This window comes from Moschus berezovskii, chromosome 4 (assembly GCF_049115385.1).
Source record: "Moschus berezovskii isolate FMDL1 chromosome 4, NW_MosBer_1.0, whole genome shotgun sequence".
NCBI lineage: Eukaryota > Metazoa > Chordata > Mammalia > Artiodactyla > Moschidae > Moschus > Moschus berezovskii.
Genome location: NC_142463.1, coordinates 65,126,690 through 65,134,540, shown reverse-complemented (window position 1 = coordinate 65,134,540; position 7,851 = coordinate 65,126,690).

The following is a 7,851-nucleotide window of genomic DNA, read 5'->3' as shown; positions in this document are numbered from 1 at the left end:
AAAAGGAAAAGGTGATCCAGAGCTTCTGCCTTGCTTGCTGGAAGACTTTCACTAGAGTCCTGAGCCACCATGAAAGTTGTCCAAATACCCTGAGGCTATCATTCTGTGAGCAAGCCCAGACTTGTGTACAAAGAGGTACCACATGAACAAACCTGATACTACCTGAACAATGATAGCTGGCCAGCCCAGCTACTCTACATACCCATCTGACTATAATCTCATGAGAGAGGCCAAATCAGATCTGCCTAGCCAGGCTTTCTCCAAATTCCTGACCCAAAGGAAATTTGAAAAAAAATGGTTGCTTTAAGTTACTAGATTTTGGTATAATTTGTTATGCAGCAATGGCTAACCAGACTCCTTGTCTCAATCTCTCAATCTGACCACAGGCAGAAAGGGATTAAGTACCTCTAGCCCATCACTGTGCAATGGCTGATGGCCTTGCATGTAGATCCAAAGCCCCTGGGAGTAACAGCCCTGTGTTCATCACTGCAGCAGTTACAGCATCACCCCACAGCATTGTGCTTGGTATATTTCATCTCACAGATATTCACAAAGTACCTACTCTATGCTAGGGACTGTGCTAGAAGTAAGTGTCTAAAGTATGCTCTTTGCTCATAAGGAATGTAAGAGGAGACAAATATTCAACTAATAAATTGTGGTAAGTTCAATGAAGGAAAATAACCAGGTACACTTAGGAAGAATTAACAGAGGGACATCATTTAGATTGGAGGAGAGTCAGGGCAGGGGTCTCTGAGACTGGAAGGATGAGAAGGCATTAGCCTTTCATCAGAAGAACATGGGTAAGAATAATTCAGGCACAGGAGATGACCTTGTGAAAGCCTGGAAGCCCGAAAGAAATTGCTATGAATGATATACTTACTAATGTGTGTTTGCCTGTCTCAGCTTGCTCAGTGGCATAGGTGTGGTCCAGGTCTGCTCCACCAGCCTCTCAACCTGTCTGAACTAGTGCCCATGGCAGGCTGTCCTCCTGCTGCCTGGAAGAGGCCCCACTGTGCAAACATATTACAAGCTTCTGCTCATGCACCTGCTAGCATCCCATTGGACAAAGCAGGTCAAATGACCAAGACTCAATACTGGGATAGAGAAATACACTCGTCCCATGGAGCTGACAGGAAGGGGTACACACACTTTTGCAAACAATCCTAAATGTCTGTCAAATGCATGTATTTCATATTATGACTGTGGCCTGGGCTCCCTCCTTTTATCTGTGCTAGCACCTTTGTAGATGGTACTGGCACCAACTAGACTCTTCTTCCGGACACTTTCAGCTGTGATATTGGCTCTTGTCCAGTCCCTCCAAACATCCACATCCATCAACCATCCCATGCCAATGCCTTGTTTGATTCTCCATCCTCATCAGTCTGCCCCATTCTGAGGCACTTAACTGTCCATGCCAGTTGTATCTGGCTATGACAATGAAATCTGATAAAAATGTAGGATGCTGGCAAAAATCATTTCAAAGAGATAAAGTAAAGTAAAATTGCCCAGGCTGATTAAAATGCTGATGAAGAACTGAATTGGAACAGTATAATAAAGCTCACTTATCTTATAGAGATGTCATGAAAATTAGCTAGTTGGTATTCATGGTCTGAATACAAAAGAAAAATTGTTATTGATTTACATATAATGTTTCTGTTGCGTCTTCCAAAAGCCTCAACTAATCTACAACAGGGAATGGCAAAACCAAATTTTGAGTTTAGGATTCATCCACCTTGGTTTTATTTTATATTTGCCAATTGAAAAATAACGTCAGTGGTGGCAGAGATAACAACCCTCCTCCTGACAATGGAAAGGAAAGAAGCAGAGAGCTGGCTTTGGACCGAGACATTTTAAAGAATTCCAGGGTATATCATAAAACACCATTGTGTTCATAAAGTATGGTTCATTAGGTTTTTGATGGAGCGCTTCAAGGGGTGTCTGTTTTCCCTTCTCTTTTCTGCTCTCTCTCCCCCGAGTCCATCACCGTTAGAGACCATTTCAGGGTAAATTATGGTCTGTTCTCCAGCCTGATTATTCTGAGCCTATTTGGCTGGGCTGCCGTCTTCCTCCTGCCACCCGGCATTGCTCCATCCCTCAGCTTCTTAGCCCTGACCTCTGAGAGCACAAGCGCAGAGACAAGAGGAGGGACTCAAGCCAATTCTTTGTGCCTCTCAGTGGTGATGCCGGTAAGAGATTTGCGGGGAAAGGAGAGTGGAGTTCCTGCCTTCTTATTGGAGGTGGCAGAGGGAGGCCCGGCCTGCAGCTGCCGATCAGCACTACCTCATATTTAGGGGCAAAACCTCTTTGCCCTCAAGCCTGCCTTTGCGAGGTTACTGAGCAGGGCTTTCCAGTGTGTTCGGGACTTTTTCAGAGTTGAATGATATTATGTTGTAATGATAAAGGTCATAATTAGAAGAGGACAGGTTCAGTGAGTGGGTGCTAGGCACTGTTCAGAGTTCTTTGGTGAATGTTCTCAGTTAATTTCCACAAAGACTCTAGAGGTGGGAACTGTTACTGTGCTTATTTTACAGATCAGTAACAAACTTGCCTGGGCTTCCCTGGTGGCTTAGGGGTAAAGAATCTGCCAGCAATTCAGGAGATGTGAGTTCATTCCCTGGGTTGGGAAGATTTCCTGGAGAAGGAAATGGCAACCCACTCCAGTATTTTTGCTCGGAAATCCCATGGACAGAGGAGCCTGGTAGGCTACAGTCCAAGGGGTCATGAAAGAATCAGACACAACTGAGCAACTAAACAATAACCACAACAATTGAATTTGCCCAGGGTTATGGTGCGGAGCAGCAGCAGACACTGTAGAGAGAAGAGCCACCTGTTCTCCACGCCTCTCCGGGCTGCACTGCCAACCCCTTCTTTCCCTGAAGCACAGAAGCTCATATGCTTGTTCCGATCACCCTTTCCCTCCTCTGTGGAGGGACTCACTCCCTGCCGGCCCCTCCCCGCCGCTTGCTCTGTGATGTCCCTGTGTGCATCATGGCTTTCCTCTGGGTATATGCCCAGGAATAGAATTGCAAGGTCATATGGTAGCTCTATTTTTGGATTTTTAAGGAATCGCCATACTGTTTTCCATAGTGGTTGTACCAATTTATACCCCCAACAACAGTGCAGGATGGTTCTCTTCTCTCCGATGGAAAGAGACATCTTAACTGTTGGTCCAACAGGGAAGTCCCACTAGGTGGGTTTCTAAGGTAAACACCTGGTTGCTAAGAGTTGAACAAGTTTCTGAGTTAGTACTAATATTTTTCCATTATTTAACCCTTAAGAAAGGATTAGTGCTAGAGAAAGGAGAGGGAAAAGGAGATGCAGCTTAGGGAATTTACTGTCTCTAGTGACTATGAGACCTTGGAAGGAGCACAGCAGGTTCACAACTTAATATCTTTACCTAAACTTTGGTTTTCTCATCTACAGAGTGAAGACAACCAGCTCCACCTTATAGTGTTATTGCAAGAGTGAAATTAGAGAATGTGTATAAAATGCCCCATGCAGTGACTGGCTTACTATAAACGGCAATGAATGACACTTCTTTTTCTTTAATGGTGTGCTCTTGTCCTGCCAAACAGGGTGTATAATCTTTTTGGAGGAAACAAAGACTCTGACTAGAAAGAACAAAAAACATTATATAGATTCGTTACCTTGATAAGAGACAAATTTGTAGAGCATATTCCCTTATGGCTTAATTTTGGAATAGGCTCTTCCAATCCACAGGCTCTTTCCCCTATTCCTGGCAACATGGTACTCTTGTTTCAAGTTTCACTTGTTTATCAGATTACTCATTAGTAATGGCCTATTTAACTGGAAAGAGTCAGTAAAATGGTATTGTATTTCAGCTTAATAGCTTGCAGTAATATTTTGAGGACCGTCATTTATTATTTCTGTAGGTAAATAAGCTTTAAAGTGAAAGACAACAGAGTAGTTTTAATCTCTCTGCTTTATTGAAACAGGTGCATCAGAATCCCCTAGAGAGTTTGTTGAAGCACAAGATGGCTGGGTCCCACTGCAGAGATGCTGGGAGCCACACTTTGAGAACATCTGGTTTAAGCCAAGGCTGATTTCTCTGCACTTTCAGCTGTGATAGCAGTGGAGCTGAAAGATGCCTACTTGGCTTACAATAAACTGTAGATTTTTTTTAAAGTTGCTCAAGCAGTAATTTATAGGTACCTTATGTTAGGAACATTTTTTTTTTTTCTGCCTCAAGAAAAGTTACTCAGGAGTGTAGGAAATAATGGACCATTGACAATATTTGGGGGCACATATAAAAAAAATTGATGTCTGTGTTACACACTGATTAAGAGCTTGGGCTTCGGAGTTGAGGAGACAAGGAATGAGACCAAGATCTGTCACTTTCTGGCTCAGTGGCTCTCCACACTGTTTTCTCATCTGTGAAATGGGGTAAAAAATACCTATGTTCATCACAGAGTGTGGGCTCCATGTGGGCTCCTTTCTTCCATAAGTGTTGTGTCATCTGCATATCTGAGGTCATTGATATTTCTCCCAGCAATCTTGATTCCAGCTTGTGCTTCCTCCAGCCCAGAATTTCTCATGATGTACTCTGCATACAAGTTTAATAAGCAGGGTGACAATATACAGCTTTGATGTACTCCTTTCCCAATTTGGAACCAGTCGGTTGTTCCATGTCCAGTTCTAACTGTTGCTTCCTGACCTGCATACAGGTTTCTCAAGAGGCAGGTCAGGTGGTCTGGTATTCCCATCTCTTTCAGAATTTTCCACAGTTTATTGTGATCCACACAGTCAAAGGTTTTGGCATAGTCAATGAAGCAGAAATAGATGTTTTTCTGGAACTCTTTTGCTTTCTCCATGATCCAGCGGATGTTGGCAATTTGATCTCTGGTTCCTGTGCCTTTTCTAAAACCAGCTTGAACATCTGGAAGTTCATGGTTCACATATTGCTGAAGCCTGGCTTGGAGACTTTTGAGCATTTTACTAGTATGTGACATGAGTGCAATTGTGCGGCAGTTTGAGCATTCTTTGGCATTGCCTTTCTTTGGGATTGGGATGAAGACTGACCCTATCATCAGTTACTATTAATCCATGAGCAATTTTGCTTGTTTAGAACATTTTAGGATGGATGCAAGAGCTTGAGAAGTTTAGGGATCATCTGGTTTAATCCTTTCAGTTGACAGATGAGAAAACTGTGAGCCTTTGAGGTCAAGTGGATAATTTGGCTGAGGACATAACCACAAATTTAATTTCTACTGGATGCTATCTAAATGCTCTCAGAAAGAATGGCTTATGATGAACTATTCTAAAACCACAATTGTTTTAGTCTCCTGCAACATGCAATTTGTTTATATCTAACACACCCTGCAAGAAGGTAAATTCATTTAATTTCCCAGGGTTACACTATGAAGCAAATTTCACTCATCATAAAGTTTCATGGAATAAAATAGCCATTTTATAAGTGCGTTATTGAAACAGTTTCATAACCACAACATGCAATTGGTAGCACATGCTTTGGAGACTTCCAGGTCAAAATGATCATGGAGCTTCAATGTCTCATTTTTTTCCAGGTGTAAGTATACACTGGACTATTTTCCGTGGAAAATCTTGACCCTTTCTCCAAGTGCTCCTTTTTGCACCATAAGAGTCACTTTCTCTTTAGATTTTCAGTTGGTTAATTTTTGGTAAAAGCAGTTTCATTTTTTATGTGATTGGCTAAAGTAAGGGATTTGTACTCCTATTCTCATAAGAGAACTTAACTTCTAACCTTCAGCTGCCAATGCCTTATGAAAAGCTTGATAATGAGAAATATATATGGAGTTTTGCCTGAAGGTTATGTAGTTCACTCATTACTTTAGAAATACTGATAGTGATGATGATAGTAATTGTTAAGAATATACTATGTGCATCTTCCCTGGTAGCTCAGCTGGTAAAGAATCCGCCTGCAATGTAGGAGACCTTGTTTTGATTCCTGGGTTAGGAAGATCCCTGGAGAAGGGAGTGGATCTCCTCTCCAGTATTCTGGCCTGGAGAATTCCATGGACTGAATAGTCCATGGGCTCCCAGAGTCAGAAACGACTGAGCGACTTTCACTTTCATGTGCTACTTACTGAGTTTAAGTCATGCATTGTTTCATTTAATCCTCACAACCAGTGGTCCCCCAAGTTCAGCATGCAACACATCACCTCAGGGCTTGTTAAAATACCAGTTGTTTCTAATTTGGTAGGGATCTGAGAATTTACATCTCTAATAAATTCCTAGGTGATGCTGATCTGCTGGTTTGGGAGTTCAAGAACTACTGCTTGCTATAAACAAGGTGCTTCAACCTGTATTTGATAGATGAAGAAACAGGAATTGAGGTTAGGCTCCTCCATCCATGGGATTTTCTAGGCAATAGTACTGGAGTGGCTTGCCATTGCCTTCTCCAAATTTGCCTAACACATAGCTAATAATTGGCAGAGTTGAGATTTGAAAATTTGCCTCTTTGATTTCAATGTCTGTAATCTTAATTTGATCACTGAAGAATTGGTGCTTTTGAACTGCGGTGCTGGAGAAGACTCTTGAGAGTCCCTTGGACTGTAAGGAGATCCAACCAGTCCATTCTAAAGGAGATCAGTCCTGGGTGTTCATTGGAAGGACTGATGCTAAAGCTGAAACTCCAATACTTTGCCCACCTCATGCCAAGAGTTGACTCACTGGAAAAGACTGATGCTGGGAGGGATTGGGGGGCAGGAGGAGACGGGGACGACAGAGAATGAGATGGCTGGATGGCATCACCAACTCGATGGACATGAGTTTGTGTGAGCTCTGGGAGTTGGTGATGGACAGGGAGGCCTGGTGTGATGTGATTCATGGGGTCGCAAAGAGTCAGACATGACTGAGTGACTGAACTGAACTGAATCTTAATTTCTGCGCTAGGTGGATTTGCAATAAGACTTTCTTTCTGGGCAGAATAGTAGGATAGGACTTGATTACTCCCAATATTGAGGTTCAAATACATTAAAAAGTGTGGAAGTTGTGAGATGGTTCTCATTAAAACCAGACTGCTAGGCAGAATCACATGACCCCTAGAGGAAATTTATCAGGAAGACAGAAATAACTAGACTTGTGAACATGTCCTTTATGTCGTAGGCTATGGGACATAGGGGAATCTTAGGTCCAGCTGAACAATGTGGCCAATCATGGAATTTGCGTTCACCAGTCTTATTGGGGCTGTTCTGACAGAATTGGATTCTGTGTATAATTTGAGAGTGATCTCTGCTTAGGGACTTATGCTTTGAGATACCCTCTACTGAACGTAGAGAAAATGCATCTCATTATGTCATAGTACTCCGACTTCCATTTTCATCTGAGGAAGCAGTGATCAAGCACTAGGGACTGTAGACAGTATTGACAAAAGGGATGGTTAGGAATTGGTAAGAAGCACAGGTGTCTGGGTAAGAAAGATTCTTGTCACCATGTGATTGTACAGGTGAGGAAAAGAGCTCTATTATGTAACGGGTGAAGTCTTTGAGTCATGAAGATCAACTTTACTGCCTACCATGAAAGTGAAAGTTGCTTAGTCATGTCAGACTCTTTATGACCCCATGAACAATACAGTCCATGGGTTCTCCAGGCCAGAATACTAGAATGGGGAGCCGTTCCTTTCTCCAAGGGATCTTCCAAACCCTGGGATCAAACCCAGGTCTCCGGCATTGCAGGTGGATTCTTTACCAACTGAGCCACCAGGGAAGCCCAAGAATACTGGAGTGGGTAGCCTATCCCTTCTCCAGCAAATCTACCTCTTTACCCGTTGAGCTACCACGTAAACCCACCTAACCATGAAACGGAATTAATTAAAACAGCATTCCAAACCCGTTTCTGTAGAAGGCTACCTCA